Here is a 13,290-nt window from a genome sequence, read left to right on the forward strand (position 1 = left end):
GATGCGAGAAAATTATGAAATTAGAGTCAACAACATGACTGAAGAAAATAACACCTTAAAAAATAGACTAACTCAAATGGCAAAAGAGCCTCAAAAACTCAATGAGGAGAAGAATGCCTTATAAAGCCAAATTTGCTAGATGGAAAAAGAATCTCAAAAGCTCAATGAAGAGAATCATTCCTTCAGAAATACTTTGGAGCAAATGGTAGCTAGTGACTTTGTGAGAAATGAAGATAGCATTAAAGAGATCCAAACAAATGAAAAAAATAGAAGGCAATGTGAAATATCTCATTGGAAAAAACACTGACCTGTAAAATAGATCCAGGAGAGATAATTTAAAAATTATTGGACTACCTGAAAGCCATAGTCAAAGAAAGAACCTAGAAGTCATCCTTCAAGAAATCCTCAAGGAAAACTTTCCTGATGTTTTAGAACCAGACAGAGAAATAGAAGTTGAAAGAATCCACCAATTACCTCCTGAAAAAGATCAGCAAAAGAAAACTCCTATGAATATTATAGCCAGGCTCTGGAATTCCCAGATCAAGGAGAAAATATTACAAGCAGCCAAGAAGAAACAAATGGAATATTGTGGGAACACAATCAGGATAACACAGGATCTGGCAGCTTCTAAACTGAGAGATTGAAGGACTTGGAATATGATATTCTGGAGGTCAAAGGAGCTGGGATTAAAACCAAGAATCCCCTACCCAGCAGAACTGAGTATCATGTTTCAGGGGAAAATATGGTCATTCAATGAAAAAGAGGACTTTCAAGCATTCTTTGTTTTGCGTTTTTGTTTGTGTTTTGTTTTTTGCCTTTTGGAGGGAAATTGAGGTTAAGTAACTTGCCCAAGGTTACACTGCTATTTTTTTGTGTGTGTGGATGTTAAGTGTCTGAGGCTGGAATCAAACTCAGGTCCTCCTGACTCCAAGACCAGTGCTTTACTCACTGCACCACCTAGCTGCCCTCAACTTTCAAGCATTCTTGATGAAAAAAACAGAGTTGAATAGAAAATTTGACATTCAGATACAAGAAGCAAAAGAAGCATGAGAAGGTAAACAAGGAAAAGAAATCATAAGCAACTTATCAAAGTTGAACTACTTACATTCCTACATGGAAAAACGATAATTGTAACTTATCAAACTTTTCTCACTATAAGAATAGTTGGAGGGAATAGAAATGTGTATATATAAATATATATATATATATGTATACATAAGAGGGTATATGGGTATATTAATACATATTTCAGTACACATATGTCATATGTGTACAGTTATACATAGACAGAAGGTACGAGACCAGTTGAATAGGAAGGAATGATACTTAAAAGGTGAAATTAAGAGGTGAGAGAGGAATATAATGAGAGGAGATGGGGAGAGATAGAATAAGGTAAATTATATCATATAGTAAAGACAAGTGAAAACTGTTACAATGGTGGAGAAGAACAGGAAGGCAAAAGGGAATGAGACAACCTTATGCTCAATTAATTTGACTTAGGGAGGGAATGATATACACACTAAATAGTGTATCTCACCCTACAGGAGAGCAGGGGGGAAGGGGATGAGAGGGGAGATGATCAAAGGGAGGGCAGGCTGGGGGGGAGGGAAGTTGGAATCACTCACTTTTGACAAGGGACAGGATCAAAGTAGAGAATACAACAAGTGGGGTTTGGGATGGGATGGAAGGAAATATAGTCAGTCTTTCACAATATATCCACTATGGAAATGTTTTACAAAGCTATACATGTACAACTTATATTGAATTGCCTATCTTTCCAGTAAGGGTGGGTGACAAGGGAGGTAGGGAAAGAATCTGGAATTCAAAGGTTTAAATTCAAATGTTTATATATATATATATATATATACACATATATATATATATAATTATTGTTGTTATTTTACATGTTACTGGGAAATAAGATACACAGGCACTGGGGCATGCTACTGGAAAGTCGGAGGGGGAATGGGGGAAGATATGGGAGAGAACAGATTGGGTAAGGGGGTATACAGTGGGATCACTGTTTTGGGGTGGTGGGTAGGAGAAAATGGGGAGAAAATTTGTAACTCAAAATCTTGTGGAAATGAACAATGTAAACTGAAAAATTAAAAAGTAAGAAAAATAGTTACTTTCTGGGCAGCTAAATGGAGCAATGTATAGAGCACTGGCCCTGAAGTTAAGAGGACCTGAGTTTAACTCTGACCTCAGACACTTACTAGCTTTGTGACCCTGGCCAAGTCACTTAAACCCAACTGCCTCCATAAAAAAAATTAATAAAAAGCTAACCTCAGTCAAAGTCTCACCTTATTCCAGAAACTTCTCCTGGTCCTTCTTAAACTTAGAGCCTTTCCTCTCAGTTTATCTCCATTTTATCTTCTATATATCTTGTTTGTATTTGATCTTCCCCACTACAATATGAGTTCCTTGAGAACAGGGACTGTTTTTCACTTTCTTTGCATCCTCAATGTTTAATGCAGTTCCTAAAGTAGGCACTTAATAAATGCTTGTTAATTTAATTCAATTTGACTTGGCCATTGACTGAATTCTGAGTCCTGGCTTGGATTTGGTATTGCCCAATTCTTCTTCACTTTGACAAATAGCTAGGTTTCTATACCTTCACTTATGGTTCAGGTAAATTCCAAGCCAGAAACAGATTCTCCTCTAACCCACAGAAGTTAGAGCTTCTCTTTCAGTAAACAACATCAAAATGTATAGGGAGTCAGAGTCAATATGGCAGATTAAAGGGAGAGTTACTTTGGTTTTGTTTTGTTTTTTTCTGAGCCTTCCTAACATTCCTCTCTAAAGAACTTTTTAAAACAATTTCAAATTGAATTCTAAACAGCATAACCAAAAAAGTGAGTTGGTTTTACAACACAGAGTATCTTAAAAGGACAGAAAGAGAGATCTGTGGCACTGAAGTTGAGGATGTCCAGCAAAACAACCTTCAGGAAGTGACTCCAGCTGTGGGCCTTGGAGGTTACTATGGTGGCCACAGCAGTAGCAAAAACAGTGGCAGGGGTACTTGGAGTGCTCCACACCCAGAAATGAAAGGGATTGAATGCTTTGTCAGAAAGAGATTACAGGGGACCCCTGTTTTAGTACTAGGTACAGAACTAGATAAATAGCAATTCTATTGCCCATTACCTAGTTCTAGGTGGCAGTTTCAGGGCAGAGGGTTGGGATGGAAGAAGCTCTTGTGATCTCAAGGGAGAAAAGGCCAACCTGGATAAGAACCAGAACTCAGACTAGAAAAATTGTGGTCAGGCCTAAACCTGGATCATACCACCTCAAAGCATAGAAAATGTATGGGCTTGTGAATGATCTATGAAAACAGTATGGCATAAAAGTCTAAAGCTTGAGAGAGTCTCAAATACAACACACACACACACACACACACACACCTATACACACACACATACACCAGAGATAAATAGCCAAACTCAAACCTAAAGTCCAAAGTAAAACAAAAAAAGTCGACTGGGAAAATGAGCAAATAACAACAAAAATAACCTGACCATAAAAAGCTACGATGGTGACAGGAAAGCCCAAAACACAAACTCAGAAGTAGAGAATGACTCTAAAATGTCTATAAGAAAAGCCTCAAAGAAAAATGCAGCTTAGGTGAATGTCCAACAATTCCTAGAAAAGATAAAGAAGTGGGGCAACTAGGTGGCACAGTGAATAAAGCACCGGCCCTAGAGTCAGGAGAACCTGAGTTCAGATCCAGCCTCAGACACTTAACACACACACACACAAAAACTAGTTGTGTGACCTTGGGCAAGTCACTTGACCCCAATTGCCCTACCTTCCCCCTCCAAAAAAAGAAAAAAATAGATTTTTTTAAACAGCAAAAAAAAAGTGAAAATCAAATAAGAGCAGGAAAGGAAAAAAATACCTGAAAAATAAATGAAAGCAATGGAAAAAAATTACAAAAGAATTACTAGTTTGATAAAAGAGGCACAAAAGATACTGAATATAATAACTCCTTAAAAATCAGAATTGGCCAAATAGTGAAAAAAAAAACTGACTGAAGAAAATAATCCCTTAAAAAATTAAAATTGGTCAAGTGGAAGCTGACGACCACATGAGATAGACTGGGTCAAGCTAATATAACATAATAAAAATGACAATTTTACCTAAATTGAATGACATATTTAGTGCCATATCAATCAATCTACCAAAAATTATTTTATAGAACTAGAAAAAATAGTAACAAAATTATTTGGAAGAACAAATGGTCCAAAATATCAAGGAAATTAATTAAAAGAAATGTTAGGAAAGGAAGCCAGATCATACCAGATTTTAATCTGTATTATAAAGCAGCAGTCATCAAAACTACTTGGTACTGGCTGAGGAATAGAGGAGTGGATCAATGGATTAGATTAGGTACATAAGACACAGCAGTCAATGACCATAGTAATCTACTGTTTGATAAACCCAAAGACACCAGTTTTGGGGATAAGAACTCAGTATTTGACAAAACTGCTGGGAAAACTGGAATATGGTATGGCAGAAACTGGGCATAGACCATTATTTAACACTATACCAAAATCAAATCTAAATGGGTACACAATCTAGATATAAAGGCTGATACTGCAAGCAATCTGGTAAAGCAAGGAATAGTTTACCTGTCAGATTTATGGAGAAGGGAAGATTTTATGACCAAACAAGAGTTAGAGAGCATTATAAAATGCAAAATGGATGATCTTGACTACATTAAATTGAAAAGTTTCTGTACAAACAAACAAATGTAACCAAGATAAAGATGGAGTGGGAAATTGGGAATTTTTACAACCAGTGTCTCTGAAAAAAAAGGCCTCATTTCTAAAATATACAGAGAACTGATTCAAATCTATAAGAATACAAGTCATTCCCCAACTGATAAATGGTAAAAGGATATGACAGGCAATTTTCAGAGGAAGAAATTTAAGATATCTATAAGCATAAGAAAAAATGCTCTAATTTACTATTGATTAGAGAAATGCAAATCAAAACAACTTCAAGGTACCACATCTCACCAGTCAGATTGCCTAAGATGACAAAACAGCAAAATGACAAATGCTGGAGAGAATGTGAAAAAATTGGAACACTAATGCATTGTTGGTGGAGTTGTGAACTGATTCAACCATTCTGAAGAGCATTATGGAACTATGACCAAAGGGCTATAAATAATTGCATACCCTTTGACCCAGTAATACCACTTCTAGGGTTGTATTGCAAAGATATCATAGAAGTGGGAGGAAGACCTGTATGTACAAAAATATTTATTGCAGCTCTTTTTGTGGTGGCAAAGAAGTGGAAATTAAGGGGATGCCCATCAATTGGGGAATGGCTAACCAAGTTATGGTATATGAATGTACTGGAATACTATTGTGCTAAAAAAATGAGGAGCAGATGGACTTCATGTTTACCTGGAGAGACTTATATAAACTGATGCTGAGTGAGAAGAGAAGATCCAGGAGAAATTTGTATACAATTACAGACACAACGTATGTGTGGTGACCAACTTTGATAGACTGGACTCTTCTCAGCAATGCAAGGTTATAAGACAACTCCAAAAGACTCATGATGGAAGGAAATGTCTACATTCAGAGAAAGAAATAGAAAGAACAAAGTTTGAATGCATACTGAAGCAAACTACCTGCTCTCTTTCTTTTTTCTTGTTTGGTTTTGTTTTCTCTTTCCCTTTGTTCATTCCATTGGTTACAATCCTTCTTTACAACCTGAATGATGTCTAATGTGAAAGTATTTGCAGATCCTATACTTGATTACATGCTGCAATGAGTAGGGGCGGGGAGAGAAGGAGAGGGAGAAAATTTGCAACTCAAGGGATTGTGGAAATGAGTCTTGTAAACTAAAAGTAAACAAACAAATTAATAAAGACCAAAAAAAAGGAAAAAAATTAAAATTGGTCAAGTGGAAGCTGATGACCACATGAGAGAACAAGAAACAATAAAACAAAAATCAAATGAATAAAAATGGGAGAAAATGTGAAATATCTCATTGGAAAAATAACAGATTGGCTATCATGAAGGAAAATGAAAATGACAAATGCTGGTAGAGATATAGAAAAATAGGTACACCGATGCACTATTGCTGGAGCTGTGAACTTCTTCAACCATTTGGGAGAACAATTTGGAACTTTGTCCAAAGGGCTATACACTTTAACCCAGCAATACTGGTACTGAGTCTATATCTCAAAGAGATCCAAGAAAAAGGAAAAGGACTCAAATGTACAAAAATATTTATAGCAGCTCTTTTTTTTGGTGGCAAAGAATTAGAAATTGAGGGGATATCCATCAAGTAGGGCATGGCTGAGCAAGTTGTGATATATGATTGCAATGAAATACTCTACATACATACCATCAAAGGAGCTCTAAACATCTGGGAGAGCAATATGCCACATTCTATAGAGTAATCATGTGAGTAATCAAATATTTATGAGTTAAATGAAACACTATGTTTAGACATAGGTTGGTCATATAAAGAGAACAGAGAATAACAGATGTTTGGCTTGAATATAGCAGTACTATTAAATAAATATTTTTTAAAAAAGACTTGAGGAAGTCCTCCAAAATGTTGTATAGCTTTTCAAGGGGAGATTTATGGGAAGACATGGACAGAATTGTACATAACGAGTTGGCATGGATGGGTTATAATCAAGCAAACAAGAAAGCATTTATTAACTACTTTGTTCAAGTCAAATGATTACCCACACTGATGAGATCACAGATCCATCAAAGTTTATTCATATTTAAGCTTTCAAATCATAAGTAGAAAATAGACATGTTGACCTTTTCATTAACTATATTGAGCTATTACTATTTTAAAGATTTGCAATATTAATGTCATTTTGATGGTTAATGTTGTATTTATCTATTAGCAGTGTTCTAGATGACCTTTTATTGAGTCATGCCTTATGTAATTGATAATCCAACTTCATATTTCAAAGTAGCTTCAATAACCATGTAGTTTAATCTCCATTGTCATATACTCAACAACTAGTCTTCCAGCCTCTCTGTAAAGCTATCCAGATAGGGAACCATCTACCTCCAAAGGCAATCCATTCCACTTATGGGTAGATTCAATTCTTAGGAAGTTTTTCCTGAAATAATATTTAAATTTCCCTCTATGAAACATTTAGTCTTTGCTGCAGATTCTGTTCACTGGGCACAAACAAAATAAGTGTATTCACTCTTCCATAGAATACTCTTTACTTAATGAAAGCTATCATGAACCACCCCACCCCACCCCCTGAGTCTTTTCTTGAGTAAAAATCTCTAGTTACTATTCACCAAATAATCATATAGCAATGAATCAAAGATGCTTTACAATCCTGGTTACTTTCCTTTTGAATGTTCTTGAACTCACCAATGTCCTTCATGTGGTGCACAAACCTAGACATGCTCTGACCAGGGTTGAGCTCAGAGGGATTATCACCTCCTTATTCCTGAAATCTATGTGTTTCAATCCAGTCCAAGATCACATTGAATTTTTGGTCTTCTAAATCATAATAGTAAATTCATATTAAAAATTAGAACCCACTAAAACCCCAGATGAGAATAGTTTTCTTCAAAGCATATAATAACAATTTGTAATCTCTTCGTTGGCCTTTGTGACCTCCATGATAAGCTTTACTATAACAAAATAACCAGTTCTTTTTTTTACTATAACAAAATGGCCAAAACAATTCTAATCAGCAACATTAGAAGCAACACATTTTTCGCTACATTAGCAAGAGTAGAGAGATAACATAGCTAAGTGCTCTACCAGTTGGGAAATTTTTTGGCATATCTGACTAGTCTGAAATTTTTTTTTCTTTTCAGCTTAATAACCTTGGTATAACATTAACAACTTTCTAGAGATGCATTTATGTTCATTTCATTGGCAGAATATCTACTTGTTCTGGGCTCAAGGTGTTAATTTCAGAGGCTAGAGAAGTGTTGGGTTTCTAATGGATGGTTACATAACAAATGTTACCCCTACGAGACTAAAGATTAAAGTCAAAGTCCAATATTCACTAGCATACAGTGGCTGTGTGTCCCTCAGCAAGTCCCTTAACCTTTTATTTGCCCAGACAATTGTCTAACTCATAACCTTAGAACTCTTAGATATTCTTAAATTATAGGGAAAAATACTGATTGTCTTTGGTAGAAGGAAGTTTCCCCACTGGGAGTTCTCTGCACCAATGAATTCACAGGTCTAGATGTTAATAAAGTATGTAGGGGGAGCAAGTCTCAAATCATAGTGCCAAATACTCCCTACTTTTGTGGAACACCCTGCTAAAGATGAACAACTGATAAAGATCACTGCTGCCAAAGAGCACTGTTGCTAAAAATTTACTGCTGATAAAATTCACTGCTGTATTTTTTCCCTAGATGTGGGACCAGATGAAATATGAAGACTTATCACAGGCCTGGGAGGAAACATCAGAGGTAGTTTCATACTAGAACATTTCTTCATCATCTAGAGACCCAGCAGCTTCCAAAAAACTCTACTTGATACTTGTAAGTTATGATTGGGGCTCTGCTTTCCCTTTCTTAGACATCTGGTGGTAACTCAGCCCTGTAATCATACACTTAGAGAACATTTGCTGCTTAATTGTGGGGAATGAGCAGGAGAAACTGATCACCTCTTCAGCTACTAAAATTAACTCCTTGAACTCAGAACAAATAGGTCGGTTTTTTCCAAATGAAATTAGCACAAGATTATCTTTAGAAAGTTGTCAATGTTACCTCAAGCATACTCAATTGAAAAGAGGAGTAAACTTTCTAGCAAGTCAAGTATGCCTAGTAACTGCCCAACTGGCAACCTCTCCAAAAACATCATTTTAATTTGACACTGATTAGTCCCATTGCTAGAAGTAGGTCAGAGCTAAGGCATAGCCATGGGGCACTGTAGAGAATCGAACAGCTCCTGTTCCCTAGATTTTCTCCTTTTCTGTAAATAAAAGAAAAGATGTGTTTCTAAAAATGTCCATACGACAACTATTTTGAGTGATTCCTTCCCAAAAGTAGTAGACTTGTTAATCACCTAGAAATACATCCTATTGTCTTATCATGTTCTTTTTAGAAAGTACAGAAGAAATATTGCTGAATATGAGACATATTTCTTATATCTCAATCGTTTGTCCAGATGGGATGCAGTACACAGAACTTCACTCCTACTGCATTAATCATCATGATATGGCCCTTTTTTTCTACAAGAAATGGCAACAATGTCAGAGCAAAATCCATCATTTAAGGGCATTCCCCCATATATTGGAATAAATATAGAGACTGAATTCTGCAGACAAATGTTTTGGCTAAAGTGCAAACTTGAGTTGTCATTTAGCTGAAACACTTCAATAGCAAGAGAATGCAAAGATGCACTTATTATTTTTACTGCTGCTGATGTGAGCAAAAGAGTTGCCTCTCTTGCACTGGAGCTTATTTCCTCATCTTTCCATATTCAATTTCTTACACAGATCATTTGTTTTCACATCTCTTCTTTTGGACTCATTCTTTCTTCATAGTGTATGATTTGATTGCAAGCATATATGTCCACAGGGCAAAAAGCATTTGACAATCTTTCAGTTGCAGTGGGCTATGTGTTAGGCTGAGAATGACAACAAGCGAGGATGGTTGGCTATGGAGTTGTCTATGTCAATCATCCTGAACTAGAAAGTGAGATATAAAAAGGTAGGCTATAAAGTTGATCCCATTCATATGCAGACAATCACAGTCACCTGACCTGAGAACTGGGCAGGGGAATGGACATGCGGGAACGTCCTCTAAAGGAATAGCAGTGGTAATGATGAAGGACCCATGACTGTAGGCATATATAAACCAATAAATAAACCAATGAAGCTGCTTTGTGATATTTAAGGGAGCATGACTTTAGTGTTGTTTCTATGAAAATATTATAGAATTTAAAATTGGAAAGGAATTCAAAACCAGTGATCTTCTTGCATGTGGTACCTTAACTATGAGTCTCACCCCAGGAAATTTAAGCAGGTGAAGTTCATTACTGGTGACCTCATAGATTCCTTTTCCAAAACATGTTCTTACCTTCTGGTTCCATACACAAGCACCCAATGTCCTCATCCTACTATTAGCTCTTTGTCTGGGTCTTCCTTCCCCTCGTGCCTCCCTCTATTTTCAAAGAATGCAAAATTGCCTCTTCCTCTCTCCACCTGGTCATCAAAATTCCCATTCCCTCCAGCCAGCTGTTACTTGTTCTTTCTGGCTAGGTATAAGGAGGAAAGAAACCTATTTGAGTTCATTCATAATCCCTCCCAGGGTTTTAATTTCAAAAGAAAAGCCTTGTTAATCCAAATGCCTTTCAATTTGGTGGAATTTCAAATAGCAAGGGGAAATATTAGAGGAAGGTAGCGTGCAGGAATTTGTCCAGGGAAATGGGAAAGACCCATATATGCCAGTTGCCTGAAACACTCAGTAATGGGTTATTCTTGCCTGCATGGAGAGGTGGTGCTAAGACTTCTTTTTTGCCAAAAAAGCCACTTTGAACTTGGACTCCAGCCAGAGGGTCAAAGTGCTCAGAATCAAGCTAGAACAGACTGGATGGGGTCATTTGAAAGTGTTGTTGGCAATCCAACTTCTATGCCAAACTACTGAAGGGACAGAAGTATTAAAAGTAACCAGAATTGTTTTAAAATTGCTAAGTTGTAGATTTATTAATAACCTATTACAGGACAGGTCACAATCATGGAGAGTAAACAAGGCCATTGTCCATAAGCCAAGACAAAAATCAAGTAAGAAGCAAAAGTGCTAAGATACTACCTTAGTTGGTCTGAAGGACTAAGAGCACATTTTTAATTGCTAAGCTCACATCACCTGTGGTGACAGTGTTGTGACTTTACAATTTTGAAATTGTACTGATGACATAATTCCTCAGTTGTGGATACTTCATACTTCCCAGATTCCCCAGAACCATTGTAAACTTTAGGTACCATCTGCACAATAGACTACAGCAACCAAGGAAAGGGCAAGTAATGACAATAAAAGTCAGAGAAATGCAAGAAAAGGACATGAACCAGGTGCATGAAAGAAAATCATCCCAATTTTATGGGTAAAAACTTACTTTACTAAATACAAAACAAAACCAAAAAAAGCAAAATACTTGCATAGTGACAGCAAAAAAGAATCTGAAATCAGTCAGCAAATGGCTAGTTGGGTAAGCTGTCCCACTATTCTGTCACTCTCTGGCCTGGGATACCTTAGCCTTCTTTCATCCAAGTAATTTAAATAGAGGGAAGGAGCAGAGTATGGATAAAGAAAAATTCAGCAGATGGGATGGAAGTTGAGGTAACATACGGGGAGGACCTTGGTCTCAGCAAAGTAGGAGGTTTTGCTATTTGCTGAGACTTAAAAAGGAGGGAATGGGAGTTTGTGGAGAGGAAAAAAGTTTGGAACATCTGGTGTGGAAAATATGACAGGAACCCAACTAGAAACTAATAAATGCATTATTGAGCAACATTGAGGGCACAGGTGAGCTTAGGCAGCATAATTTGTAAGGCAAAGTAACTGATATTACTTTTTCTGCAGCAATACTTGGTCAGCATTGGGACTATCTAGAACTAGGATTGATGAATTAGGTATAATGGAGGGTCAAGAGGGCAAGTAATGCCTGAGGTGCAAGAAAGAGAATGGTTTAAATGCCCAGGAAGGGCAACTGGTGAAACCAGAAAGGAGATGATGAACAGAAAAAATAGAGAAGAGCCCAGGGATTGAAAGTCAGAATTAGGGTAGAGAACTTTTTTAGGGAAAAAAGAATTGTATAGGTAGAAGAACACATGAGACTTTGCTTGGAGAGGGAAAGTTCAGATCTTGGATGATAAGCAATTCACAGTGGCATCAAGGTCCAAAGTGTAACTAGGCTGGTGGTCCTTGAAGGAGAGTAGAGATAATAGTCATTGAAATTGACTCAGTAAAGGAATTATGAGGCTATAACATATTTGATGTGGTCATTGAAGTCCCCAAGGCAGGAGCAGGCGCTGAAGACATTAAAGAAAATTGAGAAGTCCCCCGAAAGTGGGGATATAACAGGAAATAGTATAAACAAATAACTTGCACAACTACAGAGAAGTGGCCATCCGTACAACTCAGGTTTGTAAAGCACATTCCTTTCAACAATTTTGTGAGGTAGGAAGTACAAGAATTATTATTACTTTTGCAGATGAAGAAACTGAAGCTTTTAACATTTTAAGTGGCTTGCTCCTTCCCCCATCACCAAAGCATCTAGGTAGTATAATAGAGGCCTGGGCATGGAGTCTGCAATATTCACATTCAAACCTGGCTTTGGACACCTTTTAGTTGTGTGACAATGGCCAAGACACTTAGCGTCTGTCTGCCTTAGTTTCTTTTTCTGTAAAATGGGGGTGATGATAGTACCTACCTACCAAGGTTATTGTGAGGATCAATAGCTCAGTCCCTGGCGCATAGTAAGTACTTAATAAATGTTTGTTTCCTTCCTTTCCATCATACTCTGGGGTCAAATATTATTCCTCTATGTCTTTATCCTATGTGGTTTAGTTCAAGGCAGCCTGGTTTAGCGGAAAGACCAGAGGATTTGGAATCAGAGGAGCTGGGTTCAAATCCATTTCTGGGATTTGTTGTCTATATGAGCTTGGAAGTGGTGTCTGAGGTAGGATTCCAACCCATGCCTTCTGACATCAAGTCCACCACTCAATCCCACTACGCCATGCGGCCCCCTTTGAGTGCTGATGGTGTATTAGTGACATTCAAGTAATAAGGGAAAGACAAGAATGAATTAATTCCCACTATTTTCCACCTGTGTCTGGAGGAATGGGAGGAGCATTTTCTATCGGAAAGGGTAGCATCAACTGGAAGCTAGGTCTCAAGGCAAGGAGGTGGGAAGGATGGCAGACTTTAGGAAAGGGAGGAGTTTGTTTTTTTAATAATAATGTCTTAGATCAATACAATACTTTACAAAGCACCTGAATGTATCAATTCTCCCAAACCTGTTCAAAAGCAGGCCCAAAGTTAGATGACTCTCAGGTGTCAGGGATCTGAAATGAGATCTTCCTACCTGGAACCATTCCAACATCCTTTTCATTCAAGCGCACTGACCTACCAGAAGGGACCAGTAGAGAGGCAGATAAGCTGCAGTAAGTTTACAGATGGGAGTGAGACATATCTAGATACAGCATGGAATGAAGTAACAAGGAAGAGAAAACACTGATTGTGGACTGTTGCTGTTTATCCTTCCTTCTCAAAGAGGACCATGACATCAAGGAGGTGATGCCATGACATCAAGGAGGTGATGCCA

This window comes from Petaurus breviceps, unplaced genomic scaffold (assembly GCF_028583685.1).
Source record: "Petaurus breviceps papuanus isolate PSGF00001 unplaced genomic scaffold, PetGlider_PUasm1.0 174, whole genome shotgun sequence".
NCBI lineage: Eukaryota > Metazoa > Chordata > Mammalia > Diprotodontia > Petauridae > Petaurus > Petaurus breviceps.